Source organism: Pseudonaja textilis, chromosome 1, assembly GCF_049901715.1.
Source record: "Pseudonaja textilis isolate UNSWEBS1 chromosome 1, rPseTex1.2, whole genome shotgun sequence".
Taxonomy (NCBI): Eukaryota; Metazoa; Chordata; class Lepidosauria; order Squamata; family Elapidae; genus Pseudonaja; species Pseudonaja textilis.
Window position 1 is genome coordinate 319,398,327 of NC_141990.1, and position 14,623 is coordinate 319,412,949.

General features: G+C 51.1%; 1 protein-coding gene across 1 annotated transcript in view; it reads left to right on the plus strand.

Annotated features, from left to right (window-relative positions):
- The first annotated feature begins 227 nt into the window (after positions 1–227).
- The window catches only part of SEMA6B (semaphorin 6B), a 212,435-nt gene continuing 198,039 nt past the window's right edge, over positions 228–14,623 (plus strand). The window contains exon 1 of the mRNA XM_087922625.1: positions 228–303. The gene's annotated coding sequence lies outside the window, so the exon portion shown is untranslated. The remainder of the gene's footprint in view (positions 304–14,623) is intronic.

Genomic DNA, 14,623 nt, shown 5'->3' on the forward strand with positions numbered 1-14,623 from the left:
TCTTCTCTAACCCGGGCTTAGCCCAGGCTCCTGGCTCTGGGACGATCGCAGACAAGCGTGTGAAGGCTGGAAGACAGGTGGAAAGGGAGTGGGGGCGAAAGAGATAGAGAGGGGGGGGGAGACAGGGAGGAGGAGGAGGAGGAGGAGTCCTCCGCGGACCCCCCCCTTTCCCCCCCTTTCCTTCGCCTCTTCCCCTCCCCTCTCAAAAGGCTTCCGAGAGTTTGGGGGGGAGCCATCCACTGCAAAACGCCGCCCGATCCCAGCCTCTCCGGGCAGAAGATCGCGCAAAGCCAGTCCAAAAAGGTAAGGCTGGATTCCTCTCTTTCTTTCTCTCTTTCTCTCTCTCTCTCTCTCTCTCTCATTTCCCCCGGTCGTATTCGTCTAGGGAGGGGAGGGGGGGGGGTCTGTTTTTTTTGCCTTCCTCTCTTCCCAACCCCCCACCCCCCATAAAAAGGTGTAAGCGGTCTTTCCTTTCCTTTCGTCCGTCTCGTCCTCCCAGCCGACCCGCCGTTTGAAAACCGCTGGCAAAACTTTATAGGATCCGGCTTCGTTCCGAAGGAGATAGGATCGGAAAGGCGCCGATGAGGGCCGGCCCCCCACCCCCCACCCCTCCCTCCCACAAAAAAAAAACTTGCTTGCTTTAAAAAAAACCAAAAATATCCGGGCTTCAAAGGAACAGAGAGAGGGAGGGAGAGAGAAGGGGGAGGGAGAGAAAAGAGAGGGAGGGAGAGAGAGAGAGGGAGGGAGGGAGGAGAGAAAGAGAGAGGGAGGGAGAAAGAGGGGAGGGAGAGAGAGAGAGAGGGAGGGAGGGAGAGAAAGAGAGAGGGAGGGAGAAAGAGGGGAGGGAGAGAGAGAGAGAGAGGGAGGGATGGGGAGAGAGGGGGAGTGAGTGAGAGAGAAAGAGAGGGAGGGAGAGAGAGAGGGAGAGAGAGAAAGAGGGAGGGAGAGAGAGGGAGGGAGAGAGGAAAGAGAGAGAGAGAGAGAGAGAGAGAAGAGGGAGGAGAGAGAGGGAGGGAGAGAGAAGAGAAAGAGAGAGAGGGAGAGAGAGAGAAAGAGGGAGGGAGAGAGGAAGAGAAAGAGAGAGGAGAGAGAGAGAGAGGGAGGGAGAGAGAAGAGAAAGAGAGAGGGAGAGAGAAAGAGAGAGGGAGGGAGGGAAAGAGAGAGAGAAGAAGAGAGAAGGGGAGGGAGAGAGGGAGGGAGGGAGAGGGAGCGAGAGAAAGAGGGAGGGAGAGAGAGGGGGAAGAGAAAGAGAGAGGGAGGGAGAGAAAGAGAGAGAGAAGGAGAGAAAGGGGAGGGAAAGAGAGAGGGGGGCGAGAGAGGGAGGAAGAGAAAGAGAGAGGGAGAAAGAAAAGGGGAGGGAGAGAGAGAAAGGGAGGGAGAGAGGGAGGGAAAGAGAGGGAGCGAGACAGAGAAAGAGAGAGGGAAAAAGAAACAGGCAGAGAGAGAGGAGAGGGAGGGGGCAGGGGGGAGAGAGAGAGATCTCCAGATTGGGTCTGGGGGTTGTGTGGACCGTGCCGCCTTGCCCGCTGCTGTCCAAGGGGCTGCAACGGGGCTGGAGACGTGTCGCAAATCCGGTCGGAGCCGATTAAAAAAAACCCCGATTAAAACACCGCCACAGAGGAGAGAGAGAGCCGAGCTGGCCCCTTCCTCATCTCCCACAGCCGCCCCCATTTCCCCTCCCTCCATCCATCCTCAACCCTTGCCCGGACTTCCGAAATGCCGCTTTTGGGGGACCCAGGGCCAATCCCCGGAGCCCAGCGTGTCTCTCTCTCTCTCTCTCTCTCTCTCTTCTCTCTCTCTCTCTCTCTTCTTTTGGGAAGGCTGGAAGGGATGAGCCTCCCCTCTTTGGCTATTGGTGGGGGGCTTTTTTTGGGGTGTGGGGAGGGCTGGATGATCCTCGCGCGTGGGTGAGTGACCAACCTCGCTCCTTTGGGCAGCCCCCCCATGGTGGTGGCGGTGCTGGTGTGGTTTTGGGGGGGGGGGCAGGGGGGAAGAAGGGGTTTGCAGCAAGGACGCTGTTTGGCTTGGCAGCCTCTTTTTGGGGGGGTCCCCGCATTTTATTTCTTTTCCTCCCCCCCCCCTCGAATTATAGGAGAGAATATTTAAACGGGGGTTTATAATCCCCTTCTGATCTCGGCCATTGTCTCCGTTGTCAGGTCGGGGTGGGAAGGCCGATCCTCTCTGATCTCCCCCCTTTCCCTCCCTCTCTCCCTCCCTCCCTCCCCCCAAAAGCCAGACTCCCCAGATCTTTGCAAGAAAACGGGGTGGTTTGGGCAGAAAAGGAGGCTGAGAAGACGATGCAGCTGATGAGGAGAATTGAGGGAGGGGGACGAGAGGCTGGAAAGCGTCTCTGGGTGACGGCACAGGCCAAAGAGGCCCCCACCCACCCTGGGCTCCCAAATTCCGGTGAGACGCCCCTATTTCTCGAGGCATCTAGGTAGCTGGGGGTGGGTGGGTGGAAGAAGGGAGGAAGGCAGTAGTGAGAAAAGTGAGAAAAGAAAGGAAGGAGAAAGGAAGGAGGAGGAAGGAAGGAAGGCAATAGAAGTGAGAAAAGTGAGAAAAGAAGAGGAAGGAAGGAAGGAAGGAAGGAAGGAAGGAAGGAAGGAAGGAAGGAAATAGAACTGAGAAAAGGAAGGAGAAAAGAAGGAGATGGAAGTGAGAAAAGAAAGGAAGGAAGAGGAAGGAAGGAAGGAAGGAAGGAAGGAAGGAAGGAAGGCAATAGAAGTGAGAAAAGAAGGAGATGGAAGTGAGAAAAGAAAGGAAGGAAGAGGAAGGAAGGAAGGCAATAGAAGTGAGAAAAGGAAGGAGAAAGAAAGGAGGAGGAAGGAAGGAAGGAAGGCAATAGAAGTGAGAAAAGGAAGGAGAAAGAAAGGAGGAGGAAGGAAGGAAGGAAGGCAATAGAAGTGAGAAAAGAAAGGAAGGAGGACGGAAGGCAGGAGATGGAAGTGAGAAAAGAAAGGAAGAGGAAGGAAGGAAGGAAGGAAGGAAGGAAGGAAGGAAGGAAGGAAGGCAATAGAAGTGAGAAAAGGAAGGAAGGAGAAAGGAAGGAGGACAGAAGGCAGGAGATGGAAGTGAGAAAAGGAAGGAAGGAAGAGGAAGGAAGGAAAGCAATAGAAGTGAAAAAAGAAAGGAAGGAGAAAGGAAGGACGGAAGGCAGGAGATGGAAGTGAGAGGAGGAAGGAAGGAAGGCAATAGAAGTGAGAAAAGGAAGGAGAAAGGAAGGAGATGGAAGTGAGAAAAGAAAGGAAGGAGGGGAGGAAAGGAAGGAAGTGACATGGAAGGAAGGAGCGACAGAAGGAAGTGAGAAAGGAAAGGAAGGAGAGAGGGAGAGAGGGAGGAAAGGCAGGAAGGAAGGAAAAGGGGAAGGGAGGAAAAGAAGAGGGAGGAAGTAAAGGAAGGAGATGGAAATGAGAAAGGGAGGAAGGAGGAAAGGAGAGAAGAAAAAGAAAGAAAGAAAGAAAGAAAGCAGTGAGTGAAGAAGGGAGGGCTGGAGGAAAGGAAGAAGAGGGAAGGGAGGGAGGAGAAACGAAGAGAGAGCCGGAGAGAAGTAAGGAAGATGGGAAGAGAAGGAGGGAGGGAGGGAGGAAAGGAGGAGGAAGAGAAGGAAGGAAGGGCCCCCGTATTTCTCCCATTCCCTTGTCTCTTTAATATCTGGAGTAACGTGGGGCTGAGAGAACTAGTCACAGGCGGTCCCGTCCAGGCGGCCATAAGGGAGGGGCCTCGATGCCAATTCCGTCACAAAGTGGGGAAAACAGGGAACGGGGGGAGGAGGCAGGCGCCGGTAAAGAAGCACTTTCCCTGTTTCCTGGTCCTTCTTTGGGGGCCTCACCTTCCCTCTCCCGTGTTTCGATTTTGGTCCCCTATTTGCAGTTCGGATGGCATTTTTCGGGGGGGACTCGGGTTCAAAAGCGAACGGCCCGAAAGGTGGGGGCGGGGGGCTTGGCCTTCCCCAAAGAGGCCCAGGAACCCCACTTCTGACTCTGGTCTGGAGCTACAACTCTTCTTCATCCAGAACAGAATGACAGAGTCGAGGGGGACCTTGGAGGTTATCTAGCCCAACCCGCCCGGCCCACGAGAAAGAGACCCAGGATAGAGGAATACTCTTTGTATACTTGGCGGGGGAACCCTGTTGTCCCGACTTCTTCTGTTTTCAGGGTCTTTATTATGGCTTTGGGGATGGACAGGGGCCGGCTCCAGCCCCCCCCCTCATGTTTCTCTGCCCCCCGCCCCCGCCAGGAGGGACTATGGCTCCAAGTTGCTCTGCCTGGCTTCCCACAACCCTGTATAGCAACCTTGTACACCCTTGCGTTCACACAGTCTGTTAAGGGTAAGATTTGTCACAGCGTGGCCATTTAGGAAGGAAGGAAGGAAGGAAGGAAGGAAGGAAGGAAGGAAGGAAGGAAGGAAGAGAGAAGGGAAGGAAGGAGAAAGGGAGGGAGGAGGGAGGGAGGAGGGAGGGAAGGAGATGGAGGTGAGAAAAGGAAGGAAAGTAGGAGAGGGAGAAGGAAGGGAAGGAAGGAGATGGAAGTGAGAAAAGGAAGGAAAGAAGGAGGGAGGGAGAAGGAAGAGAAGGAGAGAAGGGAAGGAAGGAGATGGAAGTGAGAAAAGGAAGGAAGGAGAGAGGGAGAGGGAGGGAGGGAGGAGGGAGGGAAGGAGATGGAAGTGAGAAAAGGAAGGAAAGAAGGGAGAGAGAAGGAAGGGAGGGAAGGAAGGAAGGAAGGAAGGAAGGAAGGAGAGAACGGAAGGAAGGAGATGGAAGTGAGAAAGGAAGGAAAGAAGGAGGGAGAGAAGGAAGGAAGGAGAAGGGAAGGAAGGAGATGGAAGTGAGAAAAGGAAGGAAAGAAGGAGGAAGAGGGAAGGAAGGAAGGAAGGAGAGAAAGGAAGGAAGGAGATGCAAGTGAGAAAAGGAAGGAAGGAGAAAGGGAGAGGGAGAGAGAGGGAGGAGTGAGGGAAGGAGATGGAAGTGAGAAAAGGAAGGAAAGAAGGAAGAAAGGAAGGAGAGAATGAATGAATGAATGAATGAATGAATGAATGAACCAACAGATTAAGTCCAGCCCTTTTGAGAACTCTGGATTCAAGGTGCTAGAAAGGAGTGAATTGAGGAAACTAGGTTAAACTTGGTTTGTTTCAAAGAACACACGTCTCTCTCTCGTTTGTGCTTTGCGGGGGAAGGGAGAAAAATTGAGGGAGGGGCTTTTTGTACCTGGGAAGCTTTATCCTTTTTCCGCGCCCCCTGATATCTCGGCAAACGTTGCACGGAGTGGGAGGCGTGCTCTGTACATGCTCAGGGGCTCTCTTGGCTTGTTTGTCTGATCTGAGGCAACAGCCAGGAACGCTGAATGCTTACAGGGAATCCTCGCCTTATGACCAAGATTCCCACTGTTGTTAAGTGAATTGCTGCAGTTCTGAAAGGGAATCACACGGTTGTTAAATGAATCTATCTGGCTGCCCTGTGGACTTTGTCAGAAAGAAAGAAGGAAGGAAGGAGGGAGGGAGGGAGAGAGGAAGGAAGAGGGAGGGAGGGAGGGAGAGAGGAAGGAAGGAAGGAGGGAGGGAAGGAAGGAAGGAAAAAAAGAAAGAAAGGGAGGAAGGAAGGAAGGAAGGAAGGAAGGAAGGAAGGAAGGAAGGAAGAGGGAAGGAAGGAAGGAAAGAGAAAGATAGGAAGGACAGAAGGAGGGAAGAAAGGAGGGAGGGAGAGAGGGAGGGAAGGAAGGGAAAGAAAGAAAGAAGGAAAGAAAGAAAGGTAGGAAGAAAGGAGGGAAGGAAGAAAGGAAGAAAAGAAGGAAGGAAAGAAACGAAGGAGGGAAGGAAGAAAGGAAAAAAGGAAGAAAGAAAGAAGGAGAGAAGGAAAGGTAGGAAGGAAGGAGGGAAGGAAGGAAGGAGGGAAGGAAGGAAAAGGAAGAAAGAAAGAAAAAAGAAAGGTGAGAGAGGGGGAAGGAAGGGAGGAAGGAAAGAAGGGAGGAAGGAAAGAAGAAAGTGATCCTGGAACAGTGCAACCGTCACAAATACGAGTCAGTTGCCAAGCGTCTGAATTTTGATCACGTAACTAAGAGGATGTTGCAATGGTCGTAAGTGTGAAAAACGTCCATCGCTCACTTTTTCCCAGGCCAGTTGTAACTTCAAACGGTCGCTAAATGAACTGTCGTAAGTGGAGGACTACCTGGGTAAGCCAGGGGAAGGCTTTCTGGTTTTTTTGTGTGACCGTGATGTCTTGGGGGCTTACACAATACGGAATGCAAAGTACAGAATGACCCGAGTTGGAAGGGGACATCGAAGGTCTTCTAGTCTGACCCCACCCCTGCTCAGGCAGGAAACTCTCTGGCTTCATTCAGGGCAAATTTTGGGTGGAGGGGCTGCAGGATTGAGAAGGGGAGGGAAGCGCGAGGGAAGGAGCCGGGTTGAAACGAGTGACTCTCTGTCAGAAATGGTGTAGGATCTCCTGCTTGGGCAGGGGGGTTGGACTAGATGACCTACAAGGTCCCTTCCAACTCTGATTACCTGTTATCTTTGGCTTAAAAGAACCGAGGAGGCTGCTTAACCAGAGTTTGAATCATTGCCCACTTGAACCCGGGGCTGATCTCATGATAATCAAACCCTCCCTCGGCCCCCAAACAAACCTCCATCCTCCTTTAAACCTGCATTGTTGGCTTAAGACTGCTCCTTCAAACAGCTGCCTGCCCCAACATGAACGTTTTGGATCTCCGCCCGGGAAGAAGCAGGTTGGGTGGGTAGAGGAGAAAGGAGAGGAAGGGGGTGGGGGAAGAACAGCAGCCCGCAAGCTCTAAATAAGCTCCCCATTCTAGCCCCGGTGGTGGGGAAAAAAAAACCCATGGCTCCTGAGCATGGCTGGAGGGCTTCCGCGAGAAAAATCTAGGTCTCATTTCTCTGGAGGTTAAAAAACAAAAACCCAGCCAATTGAAATGTTCGTACTGCTTTATAAGGCCTCGATAAACCCAGATTATGGGTGCGAGGACATGGGCTGACTCTGTAAACCGCTGAGACGAGAGAGCGCTGTTAGATTAACAGAGTTGGAAGGGACCTTGTAGGTCATCTAGTCCAACCCCACCCCCACTGTAAAGCGGTATATAAGTCTCAGGGCTGTGGCTAGTTTTGGTCGCCATTTTATATATATATATATATATATATAAAGTGTCGAGACTCTGGAAAGAGTGCGGAGAAGAGCAACAAAGAGGATTAAAGGGGGATTGAAGGATAAAACCATATAATGAACGTTGCAGGAATCAGGTGTGTCAAGTTTAATGAAAAGATGGATTATTGGGGAGGAACATGATAGTCTTTCAATATTTGAGGAGCTGCCCCCAAAGGAGTGGGGGGTGGCTGTCAATCTCTTTTCCAAAGCCCTTGAAGGCAAGAAGGATGGATGAAAACTAATCAAGGAGAGAAGCCATTAAGGAGAAACTTCCTAACAGTGAGGACAATTAGCCAGTGGAACTGCTTACCACTGGGAGTTGTGGGTCCTTCATCGCTGGAGGCTTTCAAGAAGAGATTTGTCAGAAATGTTGTAGGGTTAGCGGGTTGGGCTAGATGACCCACAAGCTCCCTCTTCCAACTCTGTTCTGTTTATATGAAGATCTGTTGCAGGAACTGGGCCTGGCTAGTCTAGGGAAGAGAAGGACCAGGGGAGACATGAGAGCATCTTCCAATATTTGAGGGAGGGTCAAGCTATTTTCCAAAGCACCTCAAGGCCAGACAAGGAACAATGGATGGAAACTGACCCAGGAGAGAGATTCAACCTGGAAATAAGGAGAAACTTTCTGACAGAATAAACCAAGCAATGGAACCGAAGTTGTCCTTGGAAGTTGTGGGAGCTTCATCCTTGGAGGCTTCCGAGGAGAGACTGGACTGCCATCGGTCAGAAATGGTGCGTTAGGGTCTCCTGCCTTGGGCAGGGGCGGTTGGGTTGGACTAGATGACCTGCAAGGTCCCTTCCAGCTCTGTTATTCAGTCTGGTTTTTGGGTGTGCAGTCTCTTAATCTCTCATCTAGCTTGGATGACAACCTCCAGATTTCTGGAGTTTCTCAGAGGCCAAGAACTTGCGTTGGCTTTGTGAACGCTTCTCCTCTTGGGAGCTGGGAAGGTTGGCATCTGCCCAGCATCCAAAAATACTTCCATCTGACTCTTACAACTTCTGGGCTTCATCATCATGACACTTTTCTTCTGAGAACCCGTCCAGATATGGACGATTCTCAACTTACATCTGTCTTGTTTAGTGTCCGTTCGTTAGCGATGGCTCTGAAAAAAAGTGACTTATGACCAGTTTTCACACTGGGTAGATCAGGGTTTGAGGGTTAGATCAGGGTTTACCAGCCTTGTAAATTTATGAGGTGTGGACTTCAACTCCCAGCTTAGCTGGCTGGGGAATTCTGGGAGTTGAAATCCGCACCTCATAAATTTCCTAATGTTAAGAAATATTGTCATTTTCTATCAAAGCTTTGGACTGTTGATTTACAACAGCTCATTTAGCGACCGCTCAAAGTTACAGTGGCACTGAAAAAAGAGACTTAGGGCCATTTTTGCATGCTTAGGACAGAGAACGGATGAAAAGAATGGGAAGGGACCTTGCAGGTCATCTAGTCCAACCCGCCTGCCCAAGCACACCATTTCTGACAAACGGCCGTCCAAAGTCCACCTGGAGAAGCCAGCTTCACCTAACAACCATGTAACGCACATAACCACCGCGCTGGTTCGCTTCCCCTGTGGCCACGAACGGTCGTAAAATGAGGGGAAAACAACAGTTCGGCTTAGCGATGGGGATTTTGGTCTCAATGGCGGTTGTATGTCAAGGATTACCTGTATAAGATTACCTATACAGGCCAATATAGCTGGATCAGCTCAGAAACTCAGTCCTTTTGACCTTGGAGGATTGGTGGCCTTAGAGGTGGCTTGGCCACCAATCCGTCAAAAATTGGGAGAAGTTCAGCTTTGCAGATTTATCCAGCCTGATCCTGGGGAAGCAAGAAAATTTAAAATAAATAAATAAATCAGATTTATTCTGGTGAAAGAGACCCTTGTCTGCCTTCCACTTACAACCTACTTCTCTTTCGCCTGCCAAAACCTCTCTCTCTCTCTCTCTCTCTCACACATTCGTTTATTTGTTCGGGTTTCTTGAAATATTTAATTTTTTTCGAGTAGAAAATTCTCAAGCTTGGAGAGATAAGCACATTCTTGAGATACTGGAGGGGCCTGGGAAAGCGATTTGCGTGGCTGATGGAGATTTATGTGACCGAGGGCTGCAGGATGACGCAGCAGTGGCCAGAGAGAGGCAGTCGCTGAGGGCTTCTTAAATGCTAAATAATTTTTGGAAAAAACGAAATATTTTTTTTAAAAAAAAAAACCACACAAAACAATAATAACACATCGCTCTCCAGCCTTGCCAAATTGAAATTGGCAAAAACCAGGACCGAGAGGTTGCGTCCTTACGAAGCGTTTGACAGGCAGGGAAGGATGTAGAGAGGCGGTGTTGTACGTCTCTGCATCAGATACAAGCTGTGTGTGTTTTTGTGTGTGTGTTTTTGTGTGTGTGTGTGTGTGTGTGTGTGTGTGTGTTTGCCCTGCCTTCTCTGCATTTGGCACCTGGTACAGACTCTTCTTCTCTGGCGAGGACTCTACCACTTGCGTCCCTCAAGGCCCCTGAGGGAGTCCAGAACGAGAAAGGGGACCGGTTGGGATAGTGAGAGGAATGGGATGGAAAAGTATTTTTCAAAGGGGGGAATTCAAAATCCAGAATTATTATTTGTATTTTAGTTATTTTATGTTATTTTGTTTTATTTTGTTTTTTTTTCATTTCATCAGACAGAATTACCACAGAACAAAGTTGGAAGGGACCTGGAAGGTCATCTAGTCCAGCCCCGTGCCTCTCTCCCAAATCCCTTCCCCTGCTCCATTGGGGATTAAGACTCCAGGAGTTAAACTCCCCTCATCCACTACGATAACAACAATCACACACACAAAAAAGGACGAAAACACTCGTGCGAACTTTTAACAGGAGTTTTTGGAGGGGCGCGGAGGTGTTAAATTGGGAGGAGGAAGGAAAGGAGCCGGTTGAACCTGTGCAAAGGGTGGGATTTCTCTGAAGCCCCCCCTCTCACCCGCTCCTCGGGCTGGGATTTCTACGGTCTGGGTTGAGAGCTCTGAAAAAAGATATTTTTTTTGTCGGGAGGAGGGGATTGATGCAGCCAGCCAGCCATGGGGAGGAGGAGGAAGAGAAGAGGAAGAGAAGGAAGAGGAAGAGTAGGGGAGGGGGAGGAAGAGGAGGAGCAGGAAGAGGAAGAGGAAAAGGGAGGAGGAAGAAGAGGCAGAGGAAGGAGAGGAGGAGGAGGAAGGGAAGAGGAAGAGAAGGAGAAGGAGGAAGAGAAGGAAGAGGAAGATGAGAAGGAAGAGAAGGAGGAGGAGGAAGAAGAGCAGGAGGAGGAAGAGGAAGAGGAAAAGGGGTGGAGGAGGAGGAAGAGGGAGAGGAAGGGGAGGAGGAGGAGGAGGAGGAGGAAGAGGGGAGGAGAAGGAAGAGGAGAAAGGGGAGGAGGAAGAAGAACAGGAGGAGGAGGAGGAAGAGAAGGAAGAGGAAGTGGAAAGGGGGGAGGAGGAAGAGAAGAGGAAGAGAAGGAAGAGGAAGAGAAGGGGAGGGGGAGGAAGAGGAGGAGCTGGAAGAGGAAGAGGAAAAGGGGAGGAGGAAGAAGAGGCAGAGGAAGGAGAGGAGGAGGAGGAAGAGAAGAGGAAGAGAAGGAAGAGGAAGAGAAGGGGAGGGGGAGGAAGAGGAGGAGCTGGAAGAGGAAGAGGAAAAGGGGGAGGAGGAAGAAGAGGCAGAGGAAGGAGAGGAGGAGGAAGAGAAGGGGAAGAGAAGGAAGAGGAAGAGTAGGGGAGGGGGAGGAAGAGGAGGATCAGGAAGAGGAAGAGGAAAAGGAGGAGGAAGAAGAGGCAGAGGAAGGAGAGGAGGAAGAGGAAGGGAAGAGGAAGAGGAGGAGCAGGAGAAGGAGAAGGAGGAAGAGAAGGAAGAGGAAGATGAGAAGGAAGAGGAGGAGGAAGAGGAGCAGGAGGAGGAAGAGGAAGAGGAAAAGGGGAGGAGGAAGAAGAGGGAGAGGAAGGAGAGGAGGAGGAAGAAGGGAAGAGAAGGAGGGAAAAGAAGGAGAAGGAGGAAGAGGAAGATGAGAAGGAGGAGGAAGAGGAGCAGGAGGAGGAAGAGGAAAAGGGGAGGAGGAGGAAGAGGGGAGGAAGGGGAGGAGAAGGAGGAGGAAGAGGGGAGAAGGAAGAAGGGGAGGAGAAGGAAGAGGAGGAAGGGGAGGAGGCTGAGAAGGAAGAGAAAGAAGAGCAGGAGGAGGAGGAGGAAGAGAAGGAAGAGGAAGTGGAAAAGGGAGGAGGAGGAAGAGGGGGAAGGGGAGGAGGAGGAAGAGAAGGAAGAGGGGGAGGAGGAAGAGCAAGAGGAAGAGGAGAAAGGAGGAGAAGGAAGAGTTGGAGCAGGAGGAGGAGGAGGAGGAAGAGGGGAGGAGACAAGGAGCAGCTCATTCCATTCTATATATTTGGGTAGATTTATACTTTCTCTCGAGAGGAGGCGACAGAAATGTTATTTTTTAATGCAGGCCCGGTGTGCTTGCCTTAAAAAAAAAAAAATGACAATAAAGTTACCTTACCCGCTTTTGCGACCTTCTGAGAAGCAAAGCCAGATTCGCTTAGCCACCGGGTTTGCTCACTTCACCGCTGCGGAGATTTCGCTGAACGACGGTGGCAAGAAAGGTCCTCGGACGGGGACAAACGTCACTTAAACCCACGGTGTGCTCAGCACGCGTAAATTTGGGGCGCCATCGGGGTCCGTACCTTGAGGACTACCGGGATGGCGTCCATCGGTCTTTCGAAATAATTCAAGAGATCGTCGGTTCGAGGGGCCACGCAGAGAGTCTGCAACTCAGCGGACCTGCCAATCACCAGCCGGCTAATTTATCAGACCTTTGGGGGCCTTGGGTAAGCTTGGGTGGGCTCCCTTGTGTCACCTCCGCGGGTGGCAGCGCATTGAGTGATTGGCTGTGCAATGCGGCGCTTGACTCCGCAATGAGGCTAAGCCGCGTACTACCTGGAACACGGAGAGGCCTATGTTTGAGTAAATTTACACAGGTGAGCTTTGGTCAAATAGCCGGCTTTGCTGGAGAATGGTTTTAATTTCCCCCCATTAGTTCTCTTTCTCTTACTCTCTCTCGTCGCTGAAATAATCAACCCTGAGACCCGTTTGGGCGTTTAATTGGAAGTGAACGATTCCTCGCAAGTCAGGGAAGGGGTTGGATGTGCTTGTAACCGGCACATGGAGAGATGCTGCCTAGGGAACAGTCAGATCAATTCAAATAATTCAGAAGAGAGCTGGGAGGTACCTCGGAGGTCTTCTAGTCTGACCCCCTGCTCACGCAGGAGACCCTAAACCCGTGAGGGTGAACCTATGGCACGTGTGCCGCAGGTGACGCACAGAGCCATTTATGTGGACATGCGAGGCCCAGCCCAACTTACATGCAGTCCGCATGCATGTGCCTCCCAGCTGATTTTAGGCCCGTTTGAGGCCTTTTGCGGCCTACCAGAGGCTTAAGCCTCTGCAGCCTCCGGAAAGGCCGAAAACCGGGCCTTCTGGAAATACCAGAAGTGCCCGTTTTCAGCCTCCAGAGGGCCTCTAGAGCCTGGGGGAAGCCATTTTCAGTCTCCCGGGGGCTCGAGGGAAGCCTCTGCAGCCTTGGGAGGCCGAAAAACGGGCCCATTTCAGCACTTCCGGTAAATACCGGAAGTGCTTGAAATGGGCCCGTTTTTCGGCCTTCGGAGGCTTTCCTCGAGCCCCCGGGGAGACTGAAAATCAGCTGTGAGGCGCACACATGTGCAGTGCAGGTAAGGGGTGGAGGTGTTACGTGCACATGCGCAGGAGGGCCGGAGAGCATTGCATTGTGGGTGCCGGCACACGCGGGCTTTGGAAAATAAGTTGACCCTTCCTCTTCTTTGCGGCAGCCCTCAAATATTGAAATATTGCTCTCATGTCCCCCCTAGTCCTTCTTTTTCTAAACTAGCTGTACCCAAATCCTGCAGCTGTTCTTCGTATGTTTTGGCCTCCAGGCCTTTAACTGTCTTAGTTACTCTTTCCTTCCTTTCCCTCTGCTTGATCAGTTTCCATCTGTAGCTTCTTGTCTGCCTTCAGATGCTCTGGAGAAAATAATTGGACTCTCTCCTCTTTGTGGCAGCCCTTCAAATACTTATCCTTATCCTTATCCTTTTTTTTTTTTTTTTAGACTAGCCAAACCCAAACCCTGCAACCGTTCTTCATATGTTTTAGCCTCCAGGCCTTTAATCCTCTGAGTTGCTCTTCTTGGCGCTTTTTCCAAAGTCTTTAACATGTTTTTTTGGTAACGTGGTGACCAAAACCGGATGCAGTTATTCCAGGTGTGACCTTACTAAAGGCTTTATAAAGCAGTATTAATACTTCACATGATCTTTATTCTATGCTTCTGTTTATACAGTCCAGGATTGTGTTCACTTTTTGGTTTAAGTGATCATCCACTAGGACCAGCGGTAGCCTGCTGGGTGGTCAGCGAGGTTCGTGCAAACCCCTACTGTGAACTCTGGCTGTCCACCTGTCCTTGTGCTATGCTTTCCCTAAATAATTAAATTCATCTCCCCCTCAGGCCGCCCAGGTGAGTTCCATGTCACCCTGCTATACTCACCGGAGCTGCCTGAGTCAATTAGCTGCCTGTTTGAAGCCACGTACGACCAGCAATCCCCTTTGTGATGGCCCAAATGGGCTTGGCCCAAAGGCAACACAGATAAGCAATAAGAGTCCCTTTATTATCTCCAACTTTGCCCCCAATGTCCAGGTTACCTTCTGAGCTGGAGAAAAACTCTCCAACAAACAGCCTTTAACTTCAGGGAATCAAGTCCAAAACAGGGTAAACACCAACTGTAACTTAAAGTCTAAACAAACCAAACTGAAGTAATTAGTTTGGCCGGGCAGGAGCCAGAATTTCAGACTTGAAAGCATGGCAAAACTCACATGGTTGGGAAGAGGCCAGGAACACAGATAAGCCACAATGATACAAGATAAAGTCACGTTTGCCCCCAACAGCCTGCCGTATGCAGCTAGTCTTTTTTTTATACACTGTGTTCCCAACTGCAGCTAATGAAGGGAATCAGGGCCCTTTCCTCCCCCGTAAGCCATGCAACCCACGTTGCTCCCTTCTCCATTCCTCCCTGTGTGCCCTAGGATGAAGAGGCGGGGTGGGCCTGGGTCTTCCTCTGAACTCCCTCTCCCTTGTTCTACTTCTCCCCTGCTCTGCCCAGCCAGACTTTGCCCTTCCCCAGTTTCTTCCACAGCCAGCGGAGCCACACTCCCACTCCCTGTCAGCTGTCCTGCTTCCTCCTCGGATTCAGACTCCGACAGGGGCATGACACCTTTGCCAACGAGAGTGCAGCCCACCTCTGACTAGGACTCCAAGGTCCCTCTCACGGATACGGGTTTTTTTGAGCCAGGCCTCGCCTAATCTGATAAAAGGCAGCCTAGCCTGCAATTGCATTATGGGTGGGTGAAAGGCTCAGGAGGAAACCTTCTCTAGTTTCTTGCGGTGTAGAGCGGTGTAGACAGCGGGAGATTTCT